Below are 24310 nucleotides of genomic sequence, written 5' to 3' on the forward strand. Positions count from 1 at the left end.
GTAAGCTTTTTGTCACTGCCTTGTGAATTTCAACTCTTTGAGTCCTTTTTTCCCCAAGGCTGAAATATGTGCCCTCCGCTTTGAAATAAGTAAGCAGGTTAGTTTTGTATTTCATCCAACAATCTGTGCTACAAATTATGGCTACAGTAATGCAATTTCTTCCACTTTTTGAGTGACACAAAGATGCTTATTAAATGTGGAAATGCAACAACGCTGTTAATCAGGCCACTTTTGACTTACATAGTGCACCAAGAGATAGTTTCTCGCTTACGGCCACACCGGCCTGAGTACGCCTGATCTCGTCCGATCTCGGAAGCTAAGCAGGGTCGGGCCTGGTTAGTACTTTGATGGGAGACCGCCTGGGAATACCAGGTGCTGTAAGCTTTTTGTCACTGCCTTGTGGAATTTCAACTCTTTGTCCGTTTTTTCCCACAAGGCTGAAATATGTGCCCTCGCTTTGAAATAAGTAAGCAAGTTAGTTTGTATTTCATCCAACAATCTGTGCTACAAATTATGGCTACAGTATATGCAATTCTTCCACTTTTTGAGTGACACAAAGATGCTTATCTAAATGGTGGAAATGCAACAGCTGTTAATCAGGCTCACTTGACTTTACATAGTGCACCAAGAGATAGTTTCTCGCTTACGGCCACACCGGCCTGAGTACGCCTGATCTCGTCCGATCTCGGAAGCTAAGCAGGGTCGGGCCTGGTTAGTACTTGGATGGGAGACCGCCTGGGAATACCAGGTGCTGTAAGCTTTTTGTCACTGCCTTGTGGAATTTCAACTCTTTGTCCGTTTTTTCCCACAAGGCTGAAATATGTGCCCTCGCTTTGAAATAAGTAAGCAAGGTTAGTTTGTATTTCATCCAACAATCTGTGCTACAAATTATGGCTACAGTATATGCAATTTCATCCACTTTTTGAGATTGCCTTTCGCTTACGGCCACCTGCCTGAGTACGCCTGATCTCGTCCGATCTCGGAAGCTAAGCAGGGTCGGGCCTGGTTAGTACTTGGATGGGAGACCGCCTGGGAATACCAGGTGCTGTAAGCTTTTTGTCACTGCCTTGTGGAATTTCAACTCTTTGTCCGTTTTTTCCCACAAGGCTGAAATATGTGCCCTCGCTTTGAAATAAGTAAGCAAGGTTAGTTTGTATTTCATCCAACAATCTGTGCTACAAATTATGGCTACAGTATATGCAATTTCATCCACTTTTTGAGATTGCCTTTCGCTTACGGCCACACCGGCCTGAGTACGCCTGATCTCGTCCGATCTCGGAAGCTAAGCAGGGTCGGGCCTGGTTAGTACTTGGATGGGAGACCGCCTGGGAATACCAGGTGCTGTAAGCTTTTTGTCACTGCCTTGTGGAATTTCAACTCTTTGTCCGTTTTTTCCCACAAGGCTGAAATATGTGCCCTCGCTTTGAAATAAGTAAGCAAGGTTAGTTTGTATTTCATCCAACAATCTGTGCTACAAATTATGGCTACAGTATATGCAATTTCTTCCACTTTTTGAGTGACACAAAGATGCTTATCTAAATGGTGGAAATGCAACAGCTGTTAATCAGGCTCACTTTGACTTTACATAGTGCACCAAGAGATAGTTTCTCGCTTACGGCACACCGGCCTGAGTACGCCTGATCTCGTCCGATCTCGGAAGCTAAGCAGGGTCGGGCCTGGTTAGTACTTGGATGGGAGACCGCCTGGGAATACCAGGTGCTGTAAGCTTTTTGTCACTGCCTTGTGGAATTTCAACTCTTTGTCCGTTTTTTCCCACAAGGCTGAAATATGTGCCCTCGCTTTGAAATAAGTAAGCAAGGTTAGTTTGTATTTCATCCAACAATCTGTGCTACAAATTATGGCTACAGTATATGCAATTTCATCCACTTTTTGAGATTGCCTTTCGCTTACGGCCACACCGGCCTGAGTACGCCTGATCTCGTCCGATCTCGGAAGCTAAGCAGGTCGGGCCTGGTTAGTACTTGGATGGGAGACCGCCTGGGAATACCAGGTGCTGTAAGCTTTTTGTCACTGCCTTGTGGAATTTCAACTCTTTGTCCGTTTTTTCCCACAAGGCTGAAATATGTGCCCTCGCTTTGAAATAAGTAAGCAAGGTTAGTTTGTATTTCATCCAACAATCTGTGCTACAAATTATGGCTACAGTATATGCAATTTCTTCCACTTTTTGAGTGACACAAAGATGCTTATCTAAATGGTGGAAATGCAACAGCTGTTAATCAGGCTCACTTTGACTTTACATAGTGCACCAAGAGATAGTTTCTCGCTTACGGCCACACCGGCCTGAGTACGCCTGATCTCGTCCGATCTCGGAAGCTAAGCAGGGTCGGGCCTGGTTAGTACTTGGATGGGAGACCGCCTGGGAATACCAGGTGCTGTAAGCTTTTTGTCACTGCCTTGTGGAATTTCAACTCTTTGTCCGTTTTTTCCCACAAGGCTGAAATATGTGCCCTCGCTTTGAAATAAGTAAGCAAGGTTAGTTTGTATTTCATCCAACAATCTGTGCTACAAATTATGGCTACAGTATATGCAATTTCATCCACTTTTTGAGATTGCCTTTCGCTTACGGCCACACCGGCCTGAGTACGCCTGATCTCGTCCGATCTCGGAAGCTAAGCAGGGTCGGGCCTGGTTAGTACTTGGATGGGAGACCGCCTGGGAATACCAGGTGCTGTAAGCTTTTTGTCACTGCCTTGTGGAATTTCAACTCTTTGTCCGTTTTTTCCCACAAGGCTGAAATATGTGCCCTCGCTTTGAAATAAGTAAGCAAGGTTAGTTTGTATTTCATCCAACAATCTGTGCTACAAATTATGGCTACAGTATATGCAATTTCTTCCACTTTTTGAGTGACACAAAGATGCTTATCTAAATGGTGGAAATGCAACAGCTGTTAATCAGGCTCACTTTGACTTTACATAGTGCACCAAGAGATAGTTTCTCGCTTACGGCCACACCGCCTGAGTACGCCTGATCTCGTCCGATCTCGGAAGCTAAGCAGGGTCGGGCCTGGTTAGTACTTGGATGGGAGACCGCCTGGGAATACCAGGTGCTGTAAGCTTTTTGTCACTGCCTTGTGGAATTTCAACTCTTTGTCCGTTTTTTTCCCACAAGGCTGAAATATGTGCCCTCGCTTTGAAATAAGTAAGCAAGGTTAGTTTGTATTTCATCCAACAATCTGTGCTACAAATTATGGCTACAGTATATGCAATTTCATCCACTTTTGAGATTGCCTTTCGCTTACGGCCACACCGGCCTGAGTACGCCTGATCTCGTCCGATCTCGGAAGCTAAGCAGGGTCGGGCCTGGTTAGTACTTGGATGGGAGACCGCCTGGGAATACCAGGTGCTGTAAGCTTTTTGTCACTGCCTTGTGGAATTTCAACTCTTTGTCCGTTTTTTCCCACAAGGCTGAAATATGTGCCCTCGCTTTGAAATAAGTAAGCAAGGTTAGTTTGTATTTCATCCAACAATCTGTGCTACAAATTATGGCTACAGTATATGCAATTTCTTCCACTTTTTGAGTGACACAAAGATGCTTATCTAAATGGTGGAAATGCAACAGCTGTTAATCAGGCTCACTTTGACTTTACATAGTGCACCAAGAGATAGTTTCTCGCTTACGGCCACACCGGCCTGAGTACGCCTGATCTCGTCCGATCTCGGAAGCTAAGCAGGGTCGGGCCTGGTTAGTACTTGGATGGGAGACCGCCTGGGAATACCAGGTGCTGTAAGCTTTTTGTCACTGCCTTGTGGAATTTCAACTCTTTGTCCGTTTTTTCCCCAAGGCTGAAATATGTGCCCTCGCTTTGAAATAAGTAAGCAAGGTTAGTTTGTATTTCATCCAACAATCTGTGCTACAAATTATGGCTACAGTATATGCAATTTCATCCACTTTTTGAGATTGCCTTTCGCTTACGGCCACACCGGCCTGAGTACGCCTGATCTCGTCCGATCTCGGAAGCTAAGCAGGGTCGGGCCTGGTTAGTACTTGGATGGGAGACCGCCTGGGAATACCAGGTGCTGTAAGCTTTTTGTCACTGCCTTGTGGAATTTCAACTCTTTGTCCGTTTTTTCCCACAAGGCTGAAATATGTGCCCTCGCTTTGAAATAAGTAAGCAAGGTTAGTTTGTATTTCATCCAACAATCTGTGCTACAAATTATGGCTACAGTATATGCAATTTCTTCCACTTTTTGAGTGACACAAAGATGCTTATCTAAATGGTGGAAATGCAACAGCTGTTAATCAGGCTCACTTTGACTTTACATAGTGCACCAAGAGATAGTTTCTCGCTTACGGCCACACCGGCCTGAGTACGCCTGATCTCGTCCGATCTCGGAAGCTAAGCAGGGTCGGGCTGGTATGATGGAGACCCGCCTGGGAATACCAGGTGCTGTAAGCTTTTTGTCACTGCCTTGTGGAATTTCAACTCTTTGTCCGTTTTTTCCCACAAGGCTGAAATATGTGCCCTCGCTTTGAAATAAGTAAGCAAGGTTAGTTTGTATTTCATCCAACAATCTGTGCTACAAATTATGGCTACAGTATATGCAATTTCATCCACTTTTTGAGATTGCCTTTCGCTTACGGCCACACCGGCCTGAGTACGCCTGATCTCGTCCGATCTCGGAAGCTAAGCAGGGTCGGGCCTGGTTAGTACTTGGATGGGAGACCGCCTGGGAATACCAGGTGCTGTAAGCTTTTTGTCACTGCCTTGTGGAATTTCAACTCTTTGTCCGTTTTTTCCCACAAGGCTGAAATATGTGCCCTCGCTTTGAAATAAGTAAGCAAGGTTAGTTTGTATTTCATCCAACAATCTGTGCTACAAATTATGGCTACAGTATATGCAATTTCATCCACTTTTTGAGATTGCCTTTCGCTTACGGCCACACCGGCCTGAGTACGCCTGATCTCGTCCGATCTCGGAAGCTAAGCAGGGTCGGGCCTGGTTAGTACTTGGATGGGAGACCGCCTGGGAATACCAGGTGCTGTAAGCTTTTTGTCACTGCCTTGTGGAATTTCAACTCTTTGTCCGTTTTTTCCCACAAGGCTGAAATATGTGCCCTCGCTTTGAAATAAGTAAGCAAGGTTAGTTTGTATTTCATCCAACAATCTGTGCTACAAATTATGGCTACAGTATATGCAATTTCATCCACTTTTTGAGATTGCCTTTCGCTTACGGCCACACCGGCCTGAGTACGCCTGATCTCGTCCGATCTCGGAAGCTAAGCAGGGTCGGGCCTGGTTAGTACTTGGATGGGAGACCGCCTGGGAATACCAGGTGCTGTAAGCTTTTTGTCACTGCCTTGTGGAATTTCAACTCTTTGTCCGTTTTTTCCCACAAGGCTGAAATATGTGCCCTCGCTTTGAAATAAGTAAGCAAGGTTAGTTTGTATTTCATCCAACAATCTGTGCTACAAATTATGGCTACAGTATATGCAATTTCATCCACTTTTTGAGATTGCCTTTCGCTTACGGCCACACCGGCCTGAGTACGCCTGATCTCGTCCGATCTCGGAAGCTAAGCAGGGTCGGGCCTGGTTAGTACTTGGATGGGAGACCGCCTGGGAATACCAGGTGCTGTAAGCTTTTTGTCACTGCCTTGTGGAATTTCAACTCTTTGTCCGTTTTTTCCCACAAGGCTGAAATATGTGCCCTCGCTTTGAAATAAGTAAGCAAGGTTAGTTTGTATTTCATCCAACAATCTGTGCTACAAATTATGGCTACAGTATATGCAATTTCATCCACTTTTTGAGATTGCCTTTCGCTTACGGCCACACCGGCCTGAGTACGCCTGATCTCGTCCGATCTCGGAAGCTAAGCAGGGTCGGGCCTGGTTAGTACTTGGATGGGAGACCGCCTGGGAATACCAGGTGCTGTAAGCTTTTTGTCACTGCCTTGTGGAATTTCAACTCTTTGTCCGTTTTTTCCCACAAGGCTGAAATATGTGCCCTCGCTTTGAAATAAGTAAGCAAGGTTAGTTTGTATTTCATCCAACAATCTGTGCTACAAATTATGGCTACAGTATATGCAATTTCTTCCACTTTTTGAGTGACACAAAGATGCTTATCTAAATGGTGGAAATGCAACAGCTGTTAATCAGGCTCACTTTGACTTTACATAGTGCACCAAGAGATAGTTTCTCGCTTACGGCCACACCGGCCTGAGTACGCCTGATCTCGTCCGATCTCGGAAGCTAAGCAGGGTCGGGCCTGGTTAGTACTTGGATGGGAGACCGCCTGGGAATACCAGGTGCTGTAAGCTTTTTGTCACTGCCTTGTGGAATTTCAACTCTTTGTCCGTTTTTTCCCACAAGGCTGAAATATGTGCCCTCGCTTTGAAATAAGTAAGCAAGGTTAGTTTGTATTTCATCCAACAATCTGTGCTACAAATTATGGCTACAGTATATGCAATTTCATCCACTTTTTGAGATTGCCTTTCGCTTACGGCCACACCGGCCTGAGTACGCCTGATCTCGTCCGATCTCGGAAGCTAAGCAGGGTCGGGCCTGGTTAGTACTTGGATGGGAGACCGCCTGGGAATACCAGGTGCTGTAAGCTTTTTGTCACTGCCTTGTGGAATTTCAACTCTTTGTCCGTTTTTTTCCCACAAGGCTGAAATATGTGCCCTCGCTTTGAAATAAGTAAGCAAGGTTAGTTTGTATTTCATCCAACAATCTGTGCTACAAATTATGGCTACAGTATATGCAATTTCTTCCACTTTTTGAGTGACACAAAGATGCTTATCTAAATGGTGGAAATGCAACAGCTGTTAATCAGGCTCACTTTGACTTTACATAGTGCACCAAGAGATAGTTTCTCGCTTACGGCCACACCGGCCTGAGTACGCCTGATCTCGTCCGATCTCGGAAGCTAAGCAGGGTCGGGCCTGGTTAGTACTTGGATGGGAGACCGCCTGGGAATACCAGGTGCTGTAAGCTTTTTGTCACTGCCTTGTGGAATTTCAACTCTTTGTCCGTTTTTTCCCACAAGGCTGAAATATGTGCCCTCGCTTTGAAATAAGTAAGCAAGGTTAGTTTGTATTTCATCCAACAATCTGTGCTACAAATTATGGCTACAGTATATGCAATTTCATCCACTTTTTGAGATTGCCTTTCGCTTACGGCCACACCGGCCTGAGTACGCCTGATCTCGTCCGATCTCGGAAGCTAAGCAGGGTCGGGCCTGGTTAGTACTTGGATGGGAGACCGCCTGGGAATACCAGGTGCTGTAAGCTTTTTGTCACTGCCTTGTGGAATTTCAACTCTTTGTCCGTTTTTTCCCACAAGGCTGAAATATGTGCCCTCGCTTTGAAATAAGTAAGCAAGGTTAGTTTGTATTTCATCCAACAATCTGTGCTACAAATTATGGCTACAGTATATGCAATTTCTTCCACTTTTTGAGTGACACAAAGATGCTTATCTAAATGGTGGAAATGCAACAGCTGTTAATCAGGCTCACTTTGACTTTACATGGTGCACCAAGAGATAGTTTCTCGCTTACGGCCACACCGGCCTGAGTACGCCTGATCTCGTCCGATCTCGGAAGCTAAGCAGGGTCGGGCCTGGTTAGTACTTGGATGGGAGACCGCCTGGGAATACCAGGTGCTGTAAGCTTTTTGTCACTGCCTTGTGGAATTTCAACTCTTTGTCCGTTTTTTCCCACAAGGCTGAAATATGTGCCCTCGCTTTGAAATAAGTAAGCAAGGTTAGTTTGTATTTCATCCAACAATCTGTGCTACAAATTATGGCTACAGTATATGCAATTTCATCCACTTTTTGAGATTGCCTTTCGCTTACGGCCACACCGGCCTGAGTACGCCTGATCTCGTCCGATCTCGGAAGCTAAGCAGGGTCGGGCCTGGTTAGTACTTGGATGGGAGACCGCCTGGGAATACCAGGTGCTGTAAGCTTTTTGTCACTGCCTTGTGGAATTTCAACTCTTTGTCCGTTTTTTCCCACAAGGCTGAATATGTGCCCTCGCTTTGAAATAAGTAAGCAAGGTTAGTTTGTATTTCATCCAACAATCTGTGCTACAAATTATGGCTACAGTATATGCAATTTCTTCCACTTTTTGAGTGACACAAAGATGCTTATCTAAATGGTGGAAATGCAACAGCTGTTAATCAGGCTCACTTTGACTTTACATAGTGCACCAAGAGATAGTTTCTCGCTTACGGCCACACCGGCCTGAGTACGCCTGATCTCGTCCGATCTCGGAAGCTAAGCAGGGTCGGGCCTGGTTAGTACTTGGATGGGAGACCGCCTGGGAATACCAGGTGCTGTAAGCTTTTTGTCACTGCCTTGTGGAATTTCAACTCTTTGTCCGTTTTTTCCCACAAGGCTGAAATATGTGCCCTCGCTTTGAAATAAGTAAGCAAGGTTAGTTTGTATTTCATCCAACAATCTGTGCTACAAATTATGGCTACAGTATATGCAATTTCATCCACTTTTTGAGATTGCCTTTCGCTTACGGCCACACCGGCCTGAGTACGCCTGATCTCGTCCGATCTCGGAAGCTAAGCAGGGTCGGGCCTGGTTAGTACTTGGATGGGAGACCGCCTGGGAATACCAGGTGCTGTAAGCTTTTTGTCACTGCCTTGTGGAATTTCAACTCTTTGTCCGTTTTTTCCCACAAGGCTGAAATATGTGCCCTCGCTTTGAAATAAGTAAGCAAGGTTAGTTTGTATTTCATCCAACAATCTGTGCTACAAATTATGGCTACAGTATATGCAATTTCTTCCACTTTTTGAGTGACACAAAGATGCTTATCTAAATGGTGGAAATGCAACAGCTGTTAATCAGGCTCACTTTGACTTTACATAGTGCACCAAGAGATAGTTTCTCGCTTACGGCCACACCGGCCTGAGTACGCCTGATCTCGTCCGATCTCGGAAGCTAAGCAGGGTCGGGCCTGGTTAGTACTTGGATGGGAGACCGCCTGGGAATACCAGGTGCTGTAAGCTTTTTGTCACTGCCTTGTGGAATTTCAACTCTTTGTCCGTTTTTTCCCACAAGGCTGAAATATGTGCCCTCGCTTTGAAATAAGTAAGCAAGGTTAGTTTGTATTTCATCCAACAATCTGTGCTACAAATTATGGCTACAGTATATGCAATTTCATCCACTTTTTGAGATTGCCTTTCGCTTACGGCCACACCGGCCTGAGTACGCCTGATCTCGTCCGATCTCGGAAGCTAAGCAGGGTCGGGCCTGGTTAGTACTTGGATGGGAGACCGCCTGGGAATACCAGGTGCTGTAAGCTTTTTGTCACTGCCTTGTGGAATTTCAACTCTTTGTCCGTTTTTTTCCCACAAGGCTGAAATATGTGCCCTCGCTTTGAAATAAGTAAGCAAGGTTAGTTTGTATTTCATCCAACAATCTGTGCTACAAATTATGGCTACAGTATATGCAATTTCTTCCACTTTTTGAGTGACACAAAGATGCTTATCTAAATGGTGGAAATGCAACAGCTGTTAATCAGGCTCACTTTGACTTTACATAGTGCACCAAGAGATAGTTTCTCGCTTACGGCCACACCGGCCTGAGTACGCCTGATCTCGTCCGATCTCGGAAGCTAAGCAGGGTCGGGCCTGGTTAGTACTTGGATGGGAGACCGCCTGGGAATACCAGGTGCTGTAAGCTTTTTGTCACTGCCTTGTGGAATTTCAACTCTTTGTCCGTTTTTTCCCACAAGGCTGAAATATGTGCCCTCGCTTTGAAATAAGTAAGCAAGGTTAGTTTGTATTTCATCCAACAATCTGTGCTACAAATTATGGCTACAGTATATGCAATTTCATCCACTTTTTGAGATTGCCTTTCGCTTACGGCCACACCGGCCTGAGTACGCCTGATCTCGTCCGATCTCGGAAGCTAAGCAGGGTCGGGCCTGGTTAGTACTTGGATGGGAGACCGCCTGGGAATACCAGGTGCTGTAAGCTTTTTGTCACTGCCTTGTGGAATTTCAACTCTTTGTCCGTTTTTTCCCACAAGGCTGAAATATGTGCCCTCGCTTTGAAATAAGTAAGCAAGGTTAGTTTGTATTTCATCCAACAATCTGTGCTACAAATTATGGCTACAGTATATGCAATTTCTTCCACTTTTTGAGTGACACAAAGATGCTTATCTAAATGGTGGAAATGCAACAGCTGTTAATCAGGCTCACTTTGACTTTACATAGTGCACCAAGAGATAGTTTCTCGCTTACGGCCACACCGGCCTGAGTACGCCTGATCTCGTCCGATCTCGGAAGCTAAGCAGGGTCGGGCCTGGTTAGTACTTGGATGGGAGACCGCCTGGGAATACCAGGTGCTGTAAGCTTTTTGTCACTGCCTTGTGGAATTTCAACTCTTTGTCCGTTTTTTCCCACAAGGCTGAAATATGTGCCCTCGCTTTGAAATAAGTAAGCAAGGTTAGTTTGTATTTCATCCAACAATCTGTGCTACAAATTATGGCTACAGTATATGCAATTTCATCCACTTTTTGAGATTGCCTTTCGCTTGCGGCCACACCGGCCTGAGTACGCCTGATCTCGTCCGATCTCGGAAGCTAAGCAGGGTCGGGCCTGGTTAGTACTTGGATGGGAGACCGCCTGGGAATACCAGGTGCTGTAAGCTTTTTGTCACTGCCTTGTGGAATTTCAACTCTTTGTCCGTTTTTTCCCACAAGGCTGAAATATGTGCCCTCGCTTTGAAATAAGTAAGCAAGGTTAGTTTGTATTTCATCCAACAATCTGTGCTACAAATTATGGCTACAGTATATGCAATTTCTTCCACTTTTTGAGTGACACAAAGATGCTTATCTAAATGGTGGAAATGCAACAGCTGTTAATCAGGCTCACTTTGACTTTACATAGTGCACCAAGAGATAGTTTCTCGCTTACGGCCACACCGGCCTGAGTACGCCTGATCTCGTCCGATCTCGGAAGCTAAGCAGGGTCGGGCCTGGTTAGTACTTGGATGGGAGACCGCCTGGGAATACCAGGTGCTGTAAGCTTTTTGTCACTGCCTTGTGGAATTTCAACTCTTTGTCCGTTTTTTCCCACAAGGCTGAAATATGTGCCCTCGCTTTGAAATAAGTAAGCAAGGTTAGTTTGTATTTCATCCAACAATCTGTGCTACAAATTATGGCTACAGTATATGCAATTTCATCCACTTTTTGAGATTGCCTTTCGCTTACGGCCACACCGGCCTGAGTACGCCTGATCTCGTCCGATCTCGGAAGCTAAGCAGGGTCGGGCCTGGTTAGTACTTGGATGGGAGACCGCCTGGGAATACCAGGTGCTGTAAGCTTTTTGTCACTGCCTTGTGGAATTTCAACTCTTTGTCCGTTTTTTCCCACAAGGCTGAAATATGTGCCCTCGCTTTGAAATAAGTAAGCAAGGTTAGTTTGTATTTCATCCAACAATCTGTGCTACAAATTATGGCTACAGTATATGCAATTTCATCCACTTTTTGAGATTGCCTTTCGCTTACGGCCACACCGGCCTGAGTACGCCTGATCTCGTCCGATCTCGGAAGCTAAGCAGGGTCGGGCCTGGTTAGTACTTGGATGGGAGACCGCCTGGGAATACCAGGTGCTGTAAGCTTTTTGTCACTGCCTTGTGGAATTTCAACTCTTTGTCCGTTTTTTCCCACAAGGCTGAAATATGTGCCCTCGCTTTGAAATAAGTAAGCAAGGTTAGTTTGTATTTCATCCAACAATCTGTGCTACAAATTATGGCTACAGTATATGCAATTTCTTCCACTTTTTGAGTGACACAAAGATGCTTATCTAAATGGTGGAAATGCAACAGCTGTTAATCAGGCTCACTTTGACTTTACATAGTGCACCAAGAGATAGTTTCTCGCTTACGGCCACACCGGCCTGAGTACGCCTGATCTCGTCCGATCTCGGAAGCTAAGCAGGGTCGGGCCTGGTTAGTACTTGGATGGGAGACCGCCTGGGAATACCAGGTGCTGTAAGCTTTTTGTCACTGCCTTGTGGAATTTCAACTCTTTGTCCGTTTTTTCCCACAAGGCTGAAATATGTGCCCTCGCTTTGAAATAAGTAAGCAAGGTTAGTTTGTATTTCATCCAACAATCTGTGCTACAAATTATGGCTACAGTATATGCAATTTCATCCACTTTTTGAGATTGCCTTTCGCTTACGGCCACACCGGCCTGAGTACGCCTGATCTCGTCCGATCTCGGAAGCTAAGCAGGGTCGGGCCTGGTTAGTACTTGGATGGGAGACCGCCTGGGAATACCAGGTGCTGTAAGCTTTTTGTCACTGCCTTGTGGAATTTCAACTCTTTGTCCGTTTTTTCCCACAAGGCTGAAATATGTGCCCTCGCTTTGAAATAAGTAAGCAAGGTTAGTTTGTATTTCATCCAACAATCTGTGCTACAAATTATGGCTACAGTATATGCAATTTCTTCCACTTTTTGAGTGACACAAAGATGCTTATCTAAATGGTGGAAATGCAACAGCTGTTAATCAGGCTCACTTTGACTTTACATAGTGCACCAAGAGATAGTTTCTCGCTTACGGCCACACCGGCCTGAGTACGCCTGATCTCGTCCGATCTCGGAAGCTAAGCAGGGTCGGGCCTGGTTAGTACTTGGATGGGAGACCGCCTGGGAATACCAGGTGCTGTAAGCTTTTTGTCACTGCCTTGTGGAATTTCAACTCTTTGTCCGTTTTTTCCCACAAGGCTGAAATATGTGCCCTCGCTTTGAAATAAGTAAGCAAGGTTAGTTTGTATTTCATCCAACAATCTGTGCTACAAATTATGGCTACAGTATATGCAATTTCATCCACTTTTTGAGATTGCCTTTCGCTTACGGCCACACCGGCCTGAGTACGCCTGATCTCGTCCGATCTCGGAAGCTAAGCAGGGTCGGGCCTGGTTAGTACTTGGATGGGAGACCGCCTGGGAATACCAGGTGCTGTAAGCTTTTTGTCACTGCCTTGTGGAATTTCAACTCTTTGTCCGTTTTTTCCCACAAGGCTGAAATATGTGCCCTCGCTTTGAAATAAGTAAGCAAGGTTAGTTTGTATTTCATCCAACAATCTGTGCTACAAATTATGGCTACAGTATATGCAATTTCTTCCACTTTTTGAGTGACACAAAGATGCTTATCTAAATGGTGGAAATGCAACAGCTGTTAATCAGGCTCACTTTGACTTTACATAGTGCACCAAGAGATAGTTTCTCGCTTACGGCCACACCGGCCTGAGTACGCCTGATCTCGTCCGATCTCGGAAGCTAAGCAGGGTCGGGCCTGGTTAGTACTTGGATGGGAGACCGCCTGGGAATACCAGGTGCTGTAAGCTTTTTGTCACTGCCTTGTGGAATTTCAACTCTTTGTCCGTTTTTTCCCACAAGGCTGAAATATGTGCCCTCGCTTTGAAATAAGTAAGCAAGGTTAGTTTGTATTTCATCCAACAATCTGTGCTACAAATTATGGCTACAGTATATGCAATTTCATCCACTTTTTGAGATTGCCTTTCGCTTACGGCCACACTGGCCTGAGTACGCCTGATCTCGTCCGATCTCGGAAGCTAAGCAGGGTCGGGCCTGGTTAGTACTTGGATGGGAGACCGCCTGGGAATACCAGGTGCTGTAAGCTTTTTGTCACTGCCTTGTGGAATTTCAACTCTTTGTCCGTTTTTTCCCACAAGGCTGAAATATGTGCCCTCGCTTTGAAATAAGTAAGCAAGGTTAGTTTGTATTTCATCCAACAATCTGTGCTACAAATTATGGCTACAGTATATGCAATTTCTTCCACTTTTTGAGTGACACAAAGATGCTTATCTAAATGGTGGAAATGCAACAGCTGTTAATCAGGCTCACTTTGACTTTACATGGTGCACCAAGAGATAGTTTCTCGCTTACGGCCACACCGGCCTGAGTACGCCTGATCTCGTCCGATCTCGGAAGCTAAGCAGGGTCGGGCCTGGTTAGTACTTGGATGGGAGACCGCCTGGGAATACCAGGTGCTGTAAGCTTTTTGTCACTGCCTTGTGGAATTTCAACTCTTTGTCCGTTTTTTCCCACAAGGCTGAAATATGTGCCCTCGCTTTGAAATAAGTAAGCAAGGTTAGTTTGTATTTCATCCAACAATCTGTGCTACAAATTATGGCTACAGTATATGCAATTTCATCCACTTTTTGAGATTGCCTTTCGCTTACGGCCACACCGGCCTGAGTACGCCTGATCTCGTCCGATCTCGGAAGCTAAGCAGGGTCGGGCCTGGTTAGTACTTGGATGGGAGACCGCCTGGGAATACCAGGTGCTGTAAGCTTTTTGTCACTGCCTTGTGGAATTTCAACTCTTTGTCCGTTTTTTCCCACAAGGCTGAAATATGTGCCCTCGCTTTGAAATAAGTAAGCAAGGTTAGTTTGTATTTCATCCAACAATCTGTGCTACAAATTATGGCTACAGTATATGCAATTTCTTCCACTTTTTGAGTGACACAAAGATGCTTATCTAAATGGTGGAAATGCAACAGCTGTTAATCAGGCTCACTTTGACTTTACATAGTGCACCAAGAGATAGTTTCTCGCTTACGGCCACACCGGCCTGAGTACGCCTGATCTCGTCCGATCTCGGAAGCTAAGCAGGGTCGGGCCTGGTTAGTACTTGGATGGGAGACCGCCTGGGAATACCAGGTGCTGTAAGCTTTTTGTCACTGCCTTGTGGAATTTCAACTCTTTGTCCGTTTTTTCCCACAAGGCTGAAATATGTGCCCTCGCTTTGAAATAAGTAAGCAAGGTTAGTTTGTATTTCATCCAACAATCTGTGCTACAAATTATGGCTACAGTATATGCAATTTCATCCACTTTTTGAGATTGCCTTTCGCTTACGGCCACACCGGCCTGAGTACGCCTGATCTCGTCCGATCTCGGAAGCTAAGCAGGGTCGGGCCTGGTTAGTACTTGGATGGGAGACCGCCTGGGAATACCAGGTGCTGTAAGCTTTTTGTCACTGCCTTGTGGAATTTCAACTCTTTGTCCGTTTTTTCCCACAAGGCTGAAATATGTGCCCTCGCTTTGAAATAAGTAAGCAAGGTTAGTTTGTATTTCATCCAACAATCTGTGCTACAAATTATGGCTACAGTATATGCAATTTCTTCCACTTTTTGAGTGACACAAAGATGCTTATCTAAATGGTGGAAATGCAACAGCTGTTAATCAGGCTCACTTTGACTTTACATAGTGCACCAAGAGATAGTTTCTCGCTTACGGCCACACCGGCCTGAGTACGCCTGATCTCGTCCGATCTCGGAAGCTAAGCAGGGTCGGGCCTGGTTAGTACTTGGATGGGAGACCGCCTGGGAATACCAGGTGCTGTAAGCTTTTTGTCACTGCCTTGTGGAATTTCAACTCTTTGTCCGTTTTTTCCCACAAGGCTGAAATATGTGCCCTCGCTTTGAAATAAGTAAGCAAGGTTAGTTTGTATTTCATCCAACAATCTGTGCTACAAATTATGGCTACAGTATATGCAATTTCATCCACTTTTTGAGATTGCCTTTCGCTTACGGCCACACCGGCCTGAGTACGCCTGATCTCGTCCGATCTCGGAAGCTAAGCAGGGTCGGGCCTGGTTAGTACTTGGATGGGAGACCGCCTGGGAATACCAGGTGCTGTAAGCTTTTTGTCACTGCCTTGTGGAATTTCAACTCTTTGTCCGTTTTTTTCCCAAGGCTGAAATATGTGCCCTCGCTTTGAAATAAGTAAGCAAGGTTAGTTTGTATTTCATCCAACAATCTGTGCTACAAATTATGGCTACAGTATATGCAATTTCTTCCACTTTTTGAGTGACACAAAGATGCTTATCTAAATGGTGGAAATGCAACAGCTGTTAATCAGGCTCACTTTGACTTTACATAGTGCACCAAGAGATAGTTTCTCGCTTACGGCCACACCGGCCTGAGTACGCCTGATCTCGTCCGATCTCGGAAGCTAAGCAGGGTCGGGCCTGGTTAGTACTTGGATGGGAGACCGCCTGGGAATACCAGGTGCTGTAAGCTTTTTGTCACTGCCTTGTGGAATTTCAACTCTTTGTCCGTTTTTTCCCACAAGGCTGAAATATGTGCCCTCGCTTTGAAATAAGTAAGCAAGGTTAGTTTGTATTTCATCCAACAATCTGTGCTACAAATTATGGCTACAGTATATGCAATTTCATCCACTTTTTGAGATTGCCTTTCGCTTACGGCCACACCGGCCTGAGTACGCCTGATCTCGTCCGATCTCGGAAGCTAAGCAGGGTCGGGCCTGGTTAGTACTTGGATGGGAGACCGCCTGGGAATACCAGGTGCTGTAAGCTTTTTGTCACTGCCTTGTGGAATTTCAACTCTTTGTCCGTTTTTTCCCACAAGGCTGAAATATGTGCCCTCGCTTTGAAATAAGTAAGCAAGGTTAGTTTGTATTTCATCCAACAATCTGTGCTACAAATTATGGCTACAGTATATGCAATTTCTTCCACTTTTTGAGTGACACAAAGATGCTTATCTAAATGGTGGAAATGCAACAGCTGTTAATCAGGCTCACTTTGACTTTACATAGTGCACCAAGAGATAGTTTCTCGCTTACGGCCACACCGGCCTGAGTACGCCTGATCTCGTCCGATCTCGGAAGCTAAGCAGGGTCGGGCCTGGTTAGTACTTGGATGGGAGACCGCCTGGGAATACCAGGTGCTGTAAGCTTTTTGTCACTGCCTTGTGGAATTTCAACTCTTTGTCCGTTTTTTCCCACACAAGGCTGAAATATGTGCCCTCGCTTTGAAATAAGTAAGCAAGGTTAGTTTGTATTTCATCCAACAATCTGTGCTACAAATTATGGCTACAGTATATGCAATTTCATCCACTTTTTGAGATTGCCTTTCGCTTACGGCCACACCGGCCTGAGTACGCCTGATCTCGTCCGATCTCGGAAGCTAAGCAGGGTCGGGCCTGGTTAGTACTTGGATGGGAGACCGCCTGGGAATACCAGGTGCTGTAAGCTTTTTGTCACTGCCTTGTGGAATTTCAACTCTTTGTCCGTTTTTTCCCACAAGGCTGAAATATGTGCCCTCGCTTTGAAATAAGTAAGCAAGGTTAGTTTGTATTTCATCCAACAATCTGTGCTACAAATTATGGCTACAGTATATGCAATTTCTTCCACTTTTTGAGTGACACAAAGATGCTTATCTAAATGGTGGAAATGCAACAGCTGTTAATCAGGCTCACTTTGACTTTACATAGTGCACCAAGAGATAGTTTCTCGCTTACGACACCGGCCTGAGTACGCCTGATCTCGTCCGATCTCGGAAGCTAAGCAGGGTCGGGCCTGGTTAGTACTTGGATGGGAGACCGCCTGGGAATACCAGGTGCTGTAAGCTTTTTGTCACTGCCTTGTGGAATTTCAACTCTTTGTCCGTTTTTTCCCACAAGGCTGAAATATGTGCCCTCGCTTTGAAATAAGTAAGCAAGGTTAGTTTGTATTTCATCCAACAATCTGTGCTACAAATTATGGCTACAGTATATGCAATTTCTTCCACTTTTTGAGTGACACAAAGATGCTTATCTAAATGGTGGAAATGCAACAGCTGTTAATCAGGCTCACTTTGACTTTACATAGTGCACCAAGAGATAGTTTCTCGCTTACGGCCACACCGGCCTGAGTACGCCTGATCTCGTCCGATCTCGGAAGCTAAGCAGGGTCGGGCCTGGTTAGTACTTGGATGGGAGACCGCCTGGGAATACCAGGTGCTGTAAGCTTTTTGTCACTGCCTTGTGGAATTTCAACTCTTTGTCCGTTTTTTCCCACAAGGCTGAAATATGTGCCCTCGCTTTGAAATAAGTAAGCAAGGTTAGTTTGTATTTCATCCAACAATCTGTGCTACAAATTATGGCTACAGTATATGCAATTTCTTCCACTTTTTGAGTGACACAAAGATGCTTATCTAAATGGTGGAAATGCAACAGCTGTTAATCAGGCTCACTTTGACTTTACATAGTGCACCAAGAGATAGTTTCTCGCTTACGGCCACACCGGCCTGAGTACGCCTGATCTCGTCCGATCTCGGAAGCTAAGCAGGGTCGGGCCTGGTTAGTACTTGGATGGGAGACCGCCTGGGAATACCAGGTGCTGTAAGCTTTTTGTCACTGCCTTGTGGAATTTCAACTCTTTGTCCGTTTTTTCCCACAAGGCTGAAATATGTGCCCTCGCTTTGAAATAAGTAAGCAAGGTTAGTTTGTATTTCATCCAACAATCTGTGCTACAAATTATGGCTACAGTATATGCAATTTCTCCACTTTTTGAGTGACACAAAGATGCTTATCTAAATGGTGGAAATGCAACAGCTGTTAATCAGGCTCACTTTGACTTTACATAGTGCACCAAGAGATAGTTTCTCGCTTACGGCCACACCGGCCTGAGTACGCCTGATCTCGTCCGATCTCGGAAGCTAAGCAGGGTCGGGCCTGGTTAGTACTTGGATGGGAGACCGCCTGGGAATACCAGGTGCTGTAAGCTTTTTGTCACTGCCTTGTGGAATTTCAACTCTTTGTCCGTTTTTTCCCACAAGGCTGAAATATGTGCCCTCGCTTTGAAATAAGTAAGCAAGGTTAGTTTGTATTTCATCCAACAATCTGTGCTACAAATTATGGCTACAGTATATGCAATTTCTTCCACTTTTTGAGTGACACAAAGATGCTTATCTAAATGGTGGAAATGCAACAGCTGTTAATCAGGCTCACTTTGACTTTACATAGTGCACCAAGAGATAGTTTCTCGCTTACGGCCACACCGGCCTGAGTACGCCTGATCTCGTCCATCTCGGACTAAGCAGTCGGGCCTGGTTACGCCACGGCCTGAGTACTCCTGTCCGGAAGCTAAGCAGGGTCGGGCCTGGTTAGTACTTGGATGGGAGACCGCCTGGGAATACCAGGTGCTGTAAGCTTTTTGTCACTGCCTTGTGGAATTTCAACTCTTTGTCCGTTTTTTCCCACAAGGCTGAAATATGTGCCCTCGCTTTGAAATAAGTAAGCAAGGTTAGTTTGTATTTCATCCAACAATCTGTGCTACAAATTATGGCTACAGTATATGCAATTTCTTCCACTTTTTGAGTGACACAAAGATGCTTATCTAAATGGTGGAAATGCAACAGCTGTTAATCAGGCTCACTTTGACTTTACATAGTGCACCAAGAGATAGTTTCTCGCTTACGGCCACACCGGCCTGAGTACGCCTGATCTCGTCCGATCTCGGAAGCTAAGCAGGGTCGGGCCTGGTTAGTACTTGGATGGGAGACCGCCTGGGAATACCAGGTGCTGTAAGCTTTTTGTCACTGCCTTGTGGAATTTCAACTCTTTGTCCGTTTTTTCCCACAAGGCTGAAATATGTGCCCTCGCTTTGAAATAAGTAAGCAAGGTTAGTTTGTATTTCATCCAACAATCTGTGCTACAAATTATGGCTACAGTATATGCAATTTCTTCCACTTTTTGAGTGACACAAAGATGCTTATCTAAATGGTGGAAATGCAACAGCTGTTAATCGGCTCACTTTGACTTTACATAGTGCACCAAGAGATAGTTTCTCGCTTACGGCCACACCGGCCTGAGTACGCCTGATCTCGTCCGATCTCGGAAGCTAAGCAGGGTCGGGCCTGGTTAGTACTTGGATGGGAGACCGCCTGGGAATACCAGGTGCTGTAAGCTTTTTGTCACTGCCTTGTGGAATTTCAACTCTTTGTCCGTTTTTTCCCACAAGGCTGAAATATGTGCCCTCGCTTTGAAATAAGTAAGCAAGGTTAGTTTGTATTTCATCCAACAATCTGTGCTACAAATTATGGCTACAGTATATGCAATTTCTTCCACTTTTTGAGTGACACAAAGATGCTTATCTAAATGGTGGAAATGCAACAGCTGTTAATCAGGCTCACTTTGACTTTACATAGTGCACCAAGAGATAGTTTCTCGCTTACGGCCACACCGGCCTGAGTACGCCTGATCTCGTCCGATCTCGGAAGCTAAGCAGGGTCGGGCCTGGTTAGTACTTGGATGGGAGACCGCCTGGGAATACCAGGTGCTGTAAGCTTTTTGTCACTGCCTTGTGGAATTTCAACTCTTTGTCCGTTTTTTCCCACAAGGCTGAAATATGTGCCCTCGCTTTGAAATAAGTAAGCAAGGTTAGTTTGTATTTCATCCAACAATCTGTGCTACAAATTATGGCTACAGTATATGCAATTTCTTCCACTTTTTGAGTGACACAAAGATGCTTATCTAAATGGTGGAAATGCAACAGCTGTTAATCAGGCTCACTTTGACTTTACATAGTGCACCAAGAGATAGTTTCTCGCTTACGGCCACACCGCCTGAGTACGCCTGATCTCGTCCGATCTCGGAAGCTAAGCAGGGTCGGGCCTGGTTAGTACTTGGATGGGAGACCGCCTGGGAATACCAGGTGCTGTAAGCTTTTTGTCACTGCCTTGTGGAATTTCAACTCTTTGTCCGTTTTTTCCCACAAGGCTGAAATATGTGCCCTCGCTTTGAAATAAGTAAGCAAGGTTAGTTTGTATTTCATCCAACAATCTGTGCTACAAATTATGGCTACAGTATATGCAATTTCTTCCACTTTTTGAGTGACACAAAGATGCTTATCTAAATGGTGGAAATGCAACAGCTGTTAATCAGCTCACTTTGACTTTACATAGTGCACCAAGAGATAGTTTCTCGCTTACGGCCACACCGGCCTGAGTACGCCTGATCTCGTCCGATCTCGGAAGCTAAGCAGGGTCGGGCCTGGTTAGTACTTGGATGGGAGACCGCCTGGGAATACCAGGTGCTGTAAGCTTTTTGTCACTGCCTTGTGGAATTTCAACTCTTTGTCCGTTTTTTTCCCACAAGGCTGAAATATGTGCCCTCGCTTTGAAATAAGTAAGCAAGGTTAGTTTGTATTTCATCCAACAATCTGTGCTACAAATTATGGCTACAGTATATGCAATTTCTTCCACTTTTTGAGTGACACAAAGATGCTTATCTAAATGGTGGAAATGCAACAGCTGTTAATCAGGCTCACTTTGACTTTACATAGTGCACCAAGAGATAGTTTCTCGCTTACGGCCACACCGCCTGAGTACGCCTGATCTCGTCCGATCTCGGAAGCTAAGCAGGGTCGGGCCTGGTTAGTACTTGGATGGGAGACCGCCTGGGAATACCAGGTGCTGTAAGCTTTTTGTCACTGCCTTGTGGAATTTCAACTCTTTGTCCGTTTTTTTCCCACAAGGCTGAAATATGTGCCCTCGCTTTGAAATAAGTAAGCAAGGTTAGTTTGTATTTCATCCAACAATCTGTGCTACAAATTATGGCTACAGTATATGCAATTTCTTCCACTTTTTGAGTGACACAAAGATGCTTATCTAAATGGTGGAAATGCAACAGCTGTTAATCAGGCTCACTTTGACTTTACATAGTGCACCAAGAGATAGTTTCTCGCTTACGGCCACACCGGCCTGAGTACGCCTGATCTCGTCCGATCTCGGAAGCTAAGCAGGGTCGGGCCTGGTTAGTACTTGGATGGGAGACCGCCTGGGAATACCAGGTGCTGTAAGCTTTTTGTCACTGCCTTGTGGAATTTCAACTCTTTGTCCGTTTTTTTCCCACAAGGCTGAAATATGTGCCCTCGCTTTGAAATAAGTAAGCAAGGTTAGTTTGTATTTCATCCAACAATCTGTGCTACAAATTATGGCTACAGTATATGCAATTTCTTCCACTTTTTGAGTGACACAAAGATGCTTATCTAAATGGTGGAAATGCAACAGCTGTTAATCAGGCTCACTTTGACTTTACATAGTGCACCAAGAGATAGTTTCTCGCTTACGGCCACACCGGCCTGAGTACGCCTGATCTCGTCCGATCTCGGAAGCTAAGCAGGGTCGGGCCTGGTTAGTACTTGGATGGGAGACCGCCTGGGAATACCAGGTGCTGTAAGCTTTTTGTCACTGCCTTGTGGAATTTCAACTCTTTGTCCGTTTTTTTCCCACAAGGCTGAAATATGTGCCCTCGCTTTGAAATAAGTAAGCAAGGTTAGTTTGTATTTCATCCAACAATCTGTGCTACAAATTATGGCTACAGTATATGCAATTTCTTCCACTTTTTGAGTGACACAAAGATGCTTATCTAAATGGTGGAAATGCAACAGCTGTTAATCAGGCTCACTTTGACTTTACATAGTGCACCAAGAGATAGTTTCTCGCTTACGGCCACACCGGCCTGAGTACGCCTGATCTCGTCCGATCTCGGAAGCTAAGCAGGGTCGGGCCTGGTTAGTACTTGGATGGGAGACCGCCTGGGAATACCAGGTGCTGTAAGCTTTTTGTCACTGCCTTGTGGAATTTCAACTCTTTGTCCGTTTTTTCCCACAAGGCTGAAATATGTGCCCTCGCTTTGAAATAAGTAAGCAAGGTTAGTTTGTATTTCATCCAACAATCTGTGCTACAAATTATGGCTACAGTATATGCAATTTCTTCCACTTTTTGAGTGACACAAAGATGCTTATCTAAATGGTGGAAATGCAACAGCTGTTAATCAGGCTCACTTTGACTTTACATAGTGCACCAAGAGATAGTTTCTCGCTTACGGCCACACCGGCCTGAGTACGCCTGATCTCGTCCGATCTCGGAAGCTAAGCAGGGTCGGGCCTGGTTAGTACTTGGATGGGAGACCGCCTGGGAATACCAGGTGCTGTAAGCTTTTTGTCACTGCCTTGTGGAATTTCAACTCTTTGTCCGTTTTTTCCCACAAGGCTGAAATATGTGCCCTCGCTTTGAAATAAGTAAGCAAGGTTAGTTTGTATTTCATCCAACAATCTGTGCTACAAATTATGGCTACAGTATATGCAATTTCTTCCACTTTTTGAGTGACACAAAGATGCTTATCTAAATGGTGGAAATGCAACAGCTGTTAATCAGGCTCACTTTGACTTTACATAGTGCACCAAGAGATAGTTTCTCGCTTACGGCCACACCGGCCTGAGTACGCCTGATCTCGTCCGATCTCGGAAGCTAAGCAGGGTCGGGCCTGGTTAGTACTTGGATGGGAGACCGCCTGGGAATACCAGGTGCTGTAAGCTTTTTGTCACTGCCTTGTGGAATTTCAACTCTTTGTCCGTTTTTTCCCACAAGGCTGAAATATGTGCCCTCGCTTTGAAATAAGTAAGCAAGGTTAGTTTGTATTTCATCCAACAATCTGTGCTACAAATTATGGCTACAGTATATGCAATTTCTTCCACTTTTTGAGTGACACAAAGATGCTTATCTAAATGGTGGAAATGCAACAGCTGTTAATCAGGCTCACTTTGACTTTACATAGTGCACCAAGAGATAGTTTCTCGCTTACGGCCACACCGGCCTGAGTACGCCTGATCTCGTCCGATCTCGGAAGCTAAGCAGGGTCGGGCCTGGTTAGTACTTGGATGGGAGACCGCCTGGGAATACCAGGTGCTGTAAGCTTTTTGTCACTGCCTTGTGGAATTTCAACTCTTTGTCCGTTTTTTCCCACAAGGCTGAAATATGTGCCCTCGCTTTGAAATAAGTAAGCAAGGTTAGTTTGTATTTCATCCAACAATCTGTGCTACAAATTATGGCTACAGTATATGCAATTTCTTCCACTTTTTGAGTGACACAAAGATGCTTATCTAAATGGTGGAAATGCAACAGCTGTTAATCAGGCTCACTTTGACTTTACATAGTGCACCAAGAGATAGTTTCTCGCTTACGGCCACACCGGCCTGAGTACGCCTGATCTCGTCCGATCTCGGAAGCTAAGCAGGGTCGGGCCTGGTTAGTACTTGGATGGGAGACCGCCTGGGAATACCAGGTGCTGTAAGCTTTTTGTCACTGCCTTGTGGAATTTCAACTCTTTGTCCGTTTTTTCCCACAAGGCTGAAATATGTGCCCTCGCTTTGAAATAAGTAAGCAAGGTTAGTTTGTATTTCATCCAACAATCTGTGCTACAAATTATGGCTACAGTATATGCAATTTCTTCCACTTTTTGAGTGACACAAAGATGCTTATCTAAATGGTGGAAATGCAACAGCTGTTAATCAGGCTCACTTTGACTTTACATAGTGCACCAAGAGATAGTTTCTCGCTTACGGCCACACCGGCCTGAGTACGCCTGATCTCGTCCGATCTCGGAAGCTAAGCAGGGTCGGGCCTGGTTAGTACTTGGATGGGAGACCGCCTGGGAATACCAGGTGCTGTAAGCTTTTTGTCACTGCCTTGTGGAATTTCAACTCTTTGTCCGTTTTTTCCCACAAGGCTGAAATATGTGCCCTC

At 45.2% G+C, this 24310-nt stretch overlaps 67 non-coding genes and 2 pseudogenes across 67 annotated transcripts; all 69 read left to right on the forward strand.

The window, feature by feature from the left end:
- The first annotated feature begins 265 nt into the window (after positions 1–265).
- LOC118962036 lies at positions 266–384 on the forward strand. The gene has a single exon (XR_005049477.1). It is a non-coding gene; the product is annotated as a 5S ribosomal RNA (ribosomal RNA).
- Positions 385–641: 257 nt separating this feature from the next.
- LOC118961932 lies at positions 642–760 on the forward strand. Its single transcript, XR_005049373.1, has one exon. It is a non-coding gene; the product is annotated as a 5S ribosomal RNA (ribosomal RNA).
- A 177-nt stretch (positions 761–937) lies between these two features.
- Positions 938–1054, forward strand: LOC118962050. Its single transcript, XR_005049491.1, has one exon. It is a non-coding gene; the product is annotated as a 5S ribosomal RNA (ribosomal RNA).
- A 177-nt stretch (positions 1055–1231) lies between these two features.
- Positions 1232–1350, forward strand: LOC118962043. Its single transcript, XR_005049484.1, has one exon. It is a non-coding gene; the product is annotated as a 5S ribosomal RNA (ribosomal RNA).
- A 260-nt stretch (positions 1351–1610) lies between these two features.
- LOC118962051 lies at positions 1611–1728 on the forward strand. The gene has a single exon (XR_005049492.1). It is a non-coding gene; the product is annotated as a 5S ribosomal RNA (ribosomal RNA).
- Positions 1729–1905: 177 nt separating this feature from the next.
- LOC118962040 lies at positions 1906–2023 on the forward strand. Its single transcript, XR_005049481.1, has one exon. It is a non-coding gene; the product is annotated as a 5S ribosomal RNA (ribosomal RNA).
- Positions 2024–2283: 260 nt separating this feature from the next.
- On the forward strand, positions 2284–2402 carry LOC118962065. The gene has a single exon (XR_005049502.1). It is a non-coding gene; the product is annotated as a 5S ribosomal RNA (ribosomal RNA).
- Positions 2403–2579: 177 nt separating this feature from the next.
- On the forward strand, positions 2580–2698 carry LOC118962076. The gene has a single exon (XR_005049513.1). It is a non-coding gene; the product is annotated as a 5S ribosomal RNA (ribosomal RNA).
- Positions 2699–2958: 260 nt separating this feature from the next.
- Positions 2959–3076, forward strand: LOC118962042. Its single transcript, XR_005049483.1, has one exon. It is a non-coding gene; the product is annotated as a 5S ribosomal RNA (ribosomal RNA).
- Positions 3077–3253: 177 nt separating this feature from the next.
- LOC118962087 lies at positions 3254–3372 on the forward strand. Its single transcript, XR_005049524.1, has one exon. It is a non-coding gene; the product is annotated as a 5S ribosomal RNA (ribosomal RNA).
- Positions 3373–3632: 260 nt separating this feature from the next.
- LOC118961938 lies at positions 3633–3751 on the forward strand. Its single transcript, XR_005049379.1, has one exon. It is a non-coding gene; the product is annotated as a 5S ribosomal RNA (ribosomal RNA).
- A 176-nt stretch (positions 3752–3927) lies between these two features.
- Positions 3928–4046, forward strand: LOC118961949. The gene has a single exon (XR_005049390.1). It is a non-coding gene; the product is annotated as a 5S ribosomal RNA (ribosomal RNA).
- A 548-nt stretch (positions 4047–4594) lies between these two features.
- Positions 4595–4713, forward strand: LOC118961960. The gene has a single exon (XR_005049401.1). It is a non-coding gene; the product is annotated as a 5S ribosomal RNA (ribosomal RNA).
- Positions 4714–4890: 177 nt separating this feature from the next.
- LOC118961971 lies at positions 4891–5009 on the forward strand. The gene has a single exon (XR_005049412.1). It is a non-coding gene; the product is annotated as a 5S ribosomal RNA (ribosomal RNA).
- Positions 5010–5186: 177 nt separating this feature from the next.
- On the forward strand, positions 5187–5305 carry LOC118961982. The gene has a single exon (XR_005049423.1). It is a non-coding gene; the product is annotated as a 5S ribosomal RNA (ribosomal RNA).
- Positions 5306–5482: 177 nt separating this feature from the next.
- On the forward strand, positions 5483–5601 carry LOC118961993. The gene has a single exon (XR_005049434.1). It is a non-coding gene; the product is annotated as a 5S ribosomal RNA (ribosomal RNA).
- A 177-nt stretch (positions 5602–5778) lies between these two features.
- LOC118962004 lies at positions 5779–5897 on the forward strand. The gene has a single exon (XR_005049445.1). It is a non-coding gene; the product is annotated as a 5S ribosomal RNA (ribosomal RNA).
- A 260-nt stretch (positions 5898–6157) lies between these two features.
- On the forward strand, positions 6158–6276 carry LOC118962015. Its single transcript, XR_005049456.1, has one exon. It is a non-coding gene; the product is annotated as a 5S ribosomal RNA (ribosomal RNA).
- A 177-nt stretch (positions 6277–6453) lies between these two features.
- LOC118962026 lies at positions 6454–6572 on the forward strand. The gene has a single exon (XR_005049467.1). It is a non-coding gene; the product is annotated as a 5S ribosomal RNA (ribosomal RNA).
- Positions 6573–6833: 261 nt separating this feature from the next.
- On the forward strand, positions 6834–6952 carry LOC118962037. Its single transcript, XR_005049478.1, has one exon. It is a non-coding gene; the product is annotated as a 5S ribosomal RNA (ribosomal RNA).
- A 177-nt stretch (positions 6953–7129) lies between these two features.
- LOC118962049 lies at positions 7130–7248 on the forward strand. Its single transcript, XR_005049490.1, has one exon. It is a non-coding gene; the product is annotated as a 5S ribosomal RNA (ribosomal RNA).
- A 260-nt stretch (positions 7249–7508) lies between these two features.
- Positions 7509–7627, forward strand: LOC118962056. The gene has a single exon (XR_005049493.1). It is a non-coding gene; the product is annotated as a 5S ribosomal RNA (ribosomal RNA).
- Positions 7628–7804: 177 nt separating this feature from the next.
- LOC118962057 lies at positions 7805–7923 on the forward strand. The gene has a single exon (XR_005049494.1). It is a non-coding gene; the product is annotated as a 5S ribosomal RNA (ribosomal RNA).
- A 259-nt stretch (positions 7924–8182) lies between these two features.
- Positions 8183–8301, forward strand: LOC118962058. Its single transcript, XR_005049495.1, has one exon. It is a non-coding gene; the product is annotated as a 5S ribosomal RNA (ribosomal RNA).
- A 177-nt stretch (positions 8302–8478) lies between these two features.
- On the forward strand, positions 8479–8597 carry LOC118962059. The gene has a single exon (XR_005049496.1). It is a non-coding gene; the product is annotated as a 5S ribosomal RNA (ribosomal RNA).
- A 260-nt stretch (positions 8598–8857) lies between these two features.
- LOC118962060 lies at positions 8858–8976 on the forward strand. The gene has a single exon (XR_005049497.1). It is a non-coding gene; the product is annotated as a 5S ribosomal RNA (ribosomal RNA).
- A 177-nt stretch (positions 8977–9153) lies between these two features.
- On the forward strand, positions 9154–9272 carry LOC118962061. The gene has a single exon (XR_005049498.1). It is a non-coding gene; the product is annotated as a 5S ribosomal RNA (ribosomal RNA).
- A 261-nt stretch (positions 9273–9533) lies between these two features.
- On the forward strand, positions 9534–9652 carry LOC118962062. The gene has a single exon (XR_005049499.1). It is a non-coding gene; the product is annotated as a 5S ribosomal RNA (ribosomal RNA).
- Positions 9653–9829: 177 nt separating this feature from the next.
- LOC118962063 lies at positions 9830–9948 on the forward strand. Its single transcript, XR_005049500.1, has one exon. It is a non-coding gene; the product is annotated as a 5S ribosomal RNA (ribosomal RNA).
- Positions 9949–10208: 260 nt separating this feature from the next.
- LOC118962064 lies at positions 10209–10327 on the forward strand. The gene has a single exon (XR_005049501.1). It is a non-coding gene; the product is annotated as a 5S ribosomal RNA (ribosomal RNA).
- A 177-nt stretch (positions 10328–10504) lies between these two features.
- On the forward strand, positions 10505–10623 carry LOC118962038. The gene has a single exon (XR_005049479.1). It is a non-coding gene; the product is annotated as a 5S ribosomal RNA (ribosomal RNA).
- A 260-nt stretch (positions 10624–10883) lies between these two features.
- LOC118962066 lies at positions 10884–11002 on the forward strand. The gene has a single exon (XR_005049503.1). It is a non-coding gene; the product is annotated as a 5S ribosomal RNA (ribosomal RNA).
- Positions 11003–11179: 177 nt separating this feature from the next.
- On the forward strand, positions 11180–11298 carry LOC118962067. The gene has a single exon (XR_005049504.1). It is a non-coding gene; the product is annotated as a 5S ribosomal RNA (ribosomal RNA).
- A 177-nt stretch (positions 11299–11475) lies between these two features.
- Positions 11476–11594, forward strand: LOC118962068. The gene has a single exon (XR_005049505.1). It is a non-coding gene; the product is annotated as a 5S ribosomal RNA (ribosomal RNA).
- A 260-nt stretch (positions 11595–11854) lies between these two features.
- On the forward strand, positions 11855–11973 carry LOC118962069. The gene has a single exon (XR_005049506.1). It is a non-coding gene; the product is annotated as a 5S ribosomal RNA (ribosomal RNA).
- A 177-nt stretch (positions 11974–12150) lies between these two features.
- LOC118962070 lies at positions 12151–12269 on the forward strand. Its single transcript, XR_005049507.1, has one exon. It is a non-coding gene; the product is annotated as a 5S ribosomal RNA (ribosomal RNA).
- Positions 12270–12529: 260 nt separating this feature from the next.
- On the forward strand, positions 12530–12648 carry LOC118962071. Its single transcript, XR_005049508.1, has one exon. It is a non-coding gene; the product is annotated as a 5S ribosomal RNA (ribosomal RNA).
- A 177-nt stretch (positions 12649–12825) lies between these two features.
- On the forward strand, positions 12826–12944 carry LOC118962072. The gene has a single exon (XR_005049509.1). It is a non-coding gene; the product is annotated as a 5S ribosomal RNA (ribosomal RNA).
- A 260-nt stretch (positions 12945–13204) lies between these two features.
- LOC118962073 lies at positions 13205–13323 on the forward strand. Its single transcript, XR_005049510.1, has one exon. It is a non-coding gene; the product is annotated as a 5S ribosomal RNA (ribosomal RNA).
- Positions 13324–13500: 177 nt separating this feature from the next.
- Positions 13501–13619, forward strand: LOC118962039. The gene has a single exon (XR_005049480.1). It is a non-coding gene; the product is annotated as a 5S ribosomal RNA (ribosomal RNA).
- Positions 13620–13879: 260 nt separating this feature from the next.
- Positions 13880–13998, forward strand: LOC118962074. The gene has a single exon (XR_005049511.1). It is a non-coding gene; the product is annotated as a 5S ribosomal RNA (ribosomal RNA).
- Positions 13999–14175: 177 nt separating this feature from the next.
- Positions 14176–14294, forward strand: LOC118962075. The gene has a single exon (XR_005049512.1). It is a non-coding gene; the product is annotated as a 5S ribosomal RNA (ribosomal RNA).
- Positions 14295–14554: 260 nt separating this feature from the next.
- Positions 14555–14673, forward strand: LOC118962077. Its single transcript, XR_005049514.1, has one exon. It is a non-coding gene; the product is annotated as a 5S ribosomal RNA (ribosomal RNA).
- Positions 14674–14850: 177 nt separating this feature from the next.
- Positions 14851–14969, forward strand: LOC118962078. Its single transcript, XR_005049515.1, has one exon. It is a non-coding gene; the product is annotated as a 5S ribosomal RNA (ribosomal RNA).
- Positions 14970–15229: 260 nt separating this feature from the next.
- LOC118962079 lies at positions 15230–15348 on the forward strand. Its single transcript, XR_005049516.1, has one exon. It is a non-coding gene; the product is annotated as a 5S ribosomal RNA (ribosomal RNA).
- A 177-nt stretch (positions 15349–15525) lies between these two features.
- LOC118962080 lies at positions 15526–15644 on the forward strand. The gene has a single exon (XR_005049517.1). It is a non-coding gene; the product is annotated as a 5S ribosomal RNA (ribosomal RNA).
- A 259-nt stretch (positions 15645–15903) lies between these two features.
- Positions 15904–16022, forward strand: LOC118962081. Its single transcript, XR_005049518.1, has one exon. It is a non-coding gene; the product is annotated as a 5S ribosomal RNA (ribosomal RNA).
- Positions 16023–16199: 177 nt separating this feature from the next.
- LOC118962082 lies at positions 16200–16318 on the forward strand. Its single transcript, XR_005049519.1, has one exon. It is a non-coding gene; the product is annotated as a 5S ribosomal RNA (ribosomal RNA).
- A 260-nt stretch (positions 16319–16578) lies between these two features.
- Positions 16579–16697, forward strand: LOC118962083. Its single transcript, XR_005049520.1, has one exon. It is a non-coding gene; the product is annotated as a 5S ribosomal RNA (ribosomal RNA).
- Positions 16698–16876: 179 nt separating this feature from the next.
- LOC118962084 lies at positions 16877–16995 on the forward strand. Its single transcript, XR_005049521.1, has one exon. It is a non-coding gene; the product is annotated as a 5S ribosomal RNA (ribosomal RNA).
- A 260-nt stretch (positions 16996–17255) lies between these two features.
- On the forward strand, positions 17256–17371 carry LOC118962054 (annotated as a pseudogene).
- Positions 17372–17631: 260 nt separating this feature from the next.
- Positions 17632–17750, forward strand: LOC118962085. Its single transcript, XR_005049522.1, has one exon. It is a non-coding gene; the product is annotated as a 5S ribosomal RNA (ribosomal RNA).
- A 260-nt stretch (positions 17751–18010) lies between these two features.
- On the forward strand, positions 18011–18129 carry LOC118962086. Its single transcript, XR_005049523.1, has one exon. It is a non-coding gene; the product is annotated as a 5S ribosomal RNA (ribosomal RNA).
- Positions 18130–18388: 259 nt separating this feature from the next.
- On the forward strand, positions 18389–18507 carry LOC118962088. The gene has a single exon (XR_005049525.1). It is a non-coding gene; the product is annotated as a 5S ribosomal RNA (ribosomal RNA).
- A 260-nt stretch (positions 18508–18767) lies between these two features.
- LOC118962055 lies at positions 18768–18934 on the forward strand (annotated as a pseudogene).
- A 260-nt stretch (positions 18935–19194) lies between these two features.
- Positions 19195–19313, forward strand: LOC118962089. Its single transcript, XR_005049526.1, has one exon. It is a non-coding gene; the product is annotated as a 5S ribosomal RNA (ribosomal RNA).
- Positions 19314–19572: 259 nt separating this feature from the next.
- On the forward strand, positions 19573–19691 carry LOC118962090. The gene has a single exon (XR_005049527.1). It is a non-coding gene; the product is annotated as a 5S ribosomal RNA (ribosomal RNA).
- Positions 19692–19951: 260 nt separating this feature from the next.
- Positions 19952–20070, forward strand: LOC118962091. Its single transcript, XR_005049528.1, has one exon. It is a non-coding gene; the product is annotated as a 5S ribosomal RNA (ribosomal RNA).
- A 260-nt stretch (positions 20071–20330) lies between these two features.
- Positions 20331–20448, forward strand: LOC118962044. Its single transcript, XR_005049485.1, has one exon. It is a non-coding gene; the product is annotated as a 5S ribosomal RNA (ribosomal RNA).
- Positions 20449–20707: 259 nt separating this feature from the next.
- LOC118962092 lies at positions 20708–20826 on the forward strand. Its single transcript, XR_005049529.1, has one exon. It is a non-coding gene; the product is annotated as a 5S ribosomal RNA (ribosomal RNA).
- Positions 20827–21087: 261 nt separating this feature from the next.
- Positions 21088–21205, forward strand: LOC118962045. The gene has a single exon (XR_005049486.1). It is a non-coding gene; the product is annotated as a 5S ribosomal RNA (ribosomal RNA).
- A 261-nt stretch (positions 21206–21466) lies between these two features.
- Positions 21467–21585, forward strand: LOC118961933. Its single transcript, XR_005049374.1, has one exon. It is a non-coding gene; the product is annotated as a 5S ribosomal RNA (ribosomal RNA).
- A 261-nt stretch (positions 21586–21846) lies between these two features.
- LOC118961934 lies at positions 21847–21965 on the forward strand. Its single transcript, XR_005049375.1, has one exon. It is a non-coding gene; the product is annotated as a 5S ribosomal RNA (ribosomal RNA).
- A 261-nt stretch (positions 21966–22226) lies between these two features.
- LOC118961935 lies at positions 22227–22345 on the forward strand. The gene has a single exon (XR_005049376.1). It is a non-coding gene; the product is annotated as a 5S ribosomal RNA (ribosomal RNA).
- A 260-nt stretch (positions 22346–22605) lies between these two features.
- Positions 22606–22724, forward strand: LOC118961936. The gene has a single exon (XR_005049377.1). It is a non-coding gene; the product is annotated as a 5S ribosomal RNA (ribosomal RNA).
- Positions 22725–22984: 260 nt separating this feature from the next.
- Positions 22985–23103, forward strand: LOC118961937. The gene has a single exon (XR_005049378.1). It is a non-coding gene; the product is annotated as a 5S ribosomal RNA (ribosomal RNA).
- A 260-nt stretch (positions 23104–23363) lies between these two features.
- Positions 23364–23482, forward strand: LOC118961939. Its single transcript, XR_005049380.1, has one exon. It is a non-coding gene; the product is annotated as a 5S ribosomal RNA (ribosomal RNA).
- Positions 23483–23742: 260 nt separating this feature from the next.
- On the forward strand, positions 23743–23861 carry LOC118961940. The gene has a single exon (XR_005049381.1). It is a non-coding gene; the product is annotated as a 5S ribosomal RNA (ribosomal RNA).
- A 260-nt stretch (positions 23862–24121) lies between these two features.
- On the forward strand, positions 24122–24240 carry LOC118961941. Its single transcript, XR_005049382.1, has one exon. It is a non-coding gene; the product is annotated as a 5S ribosomal RNA (ribosomal RNA).
- Positions 24241–24310: the final 70 nt, after the last annotated feature.

Source organism: Oncorhynchus mykiss, unplaced genomic scaffold, assembly GCF_013265735.2.
Source record: "Oncorhynchus mykiss isolate Arlee unplaced genomic scaffold, USDA_OmykA_1.1 un_scaffold_713, whole genome shotgun sequence".
Lineage (NCBI taxonomy): Eukaryota > Metazoa > Chordata > Actinopteri > Salmoniformes > Salmonidae > Oncorhynchus > Oncorhynchus mykiss.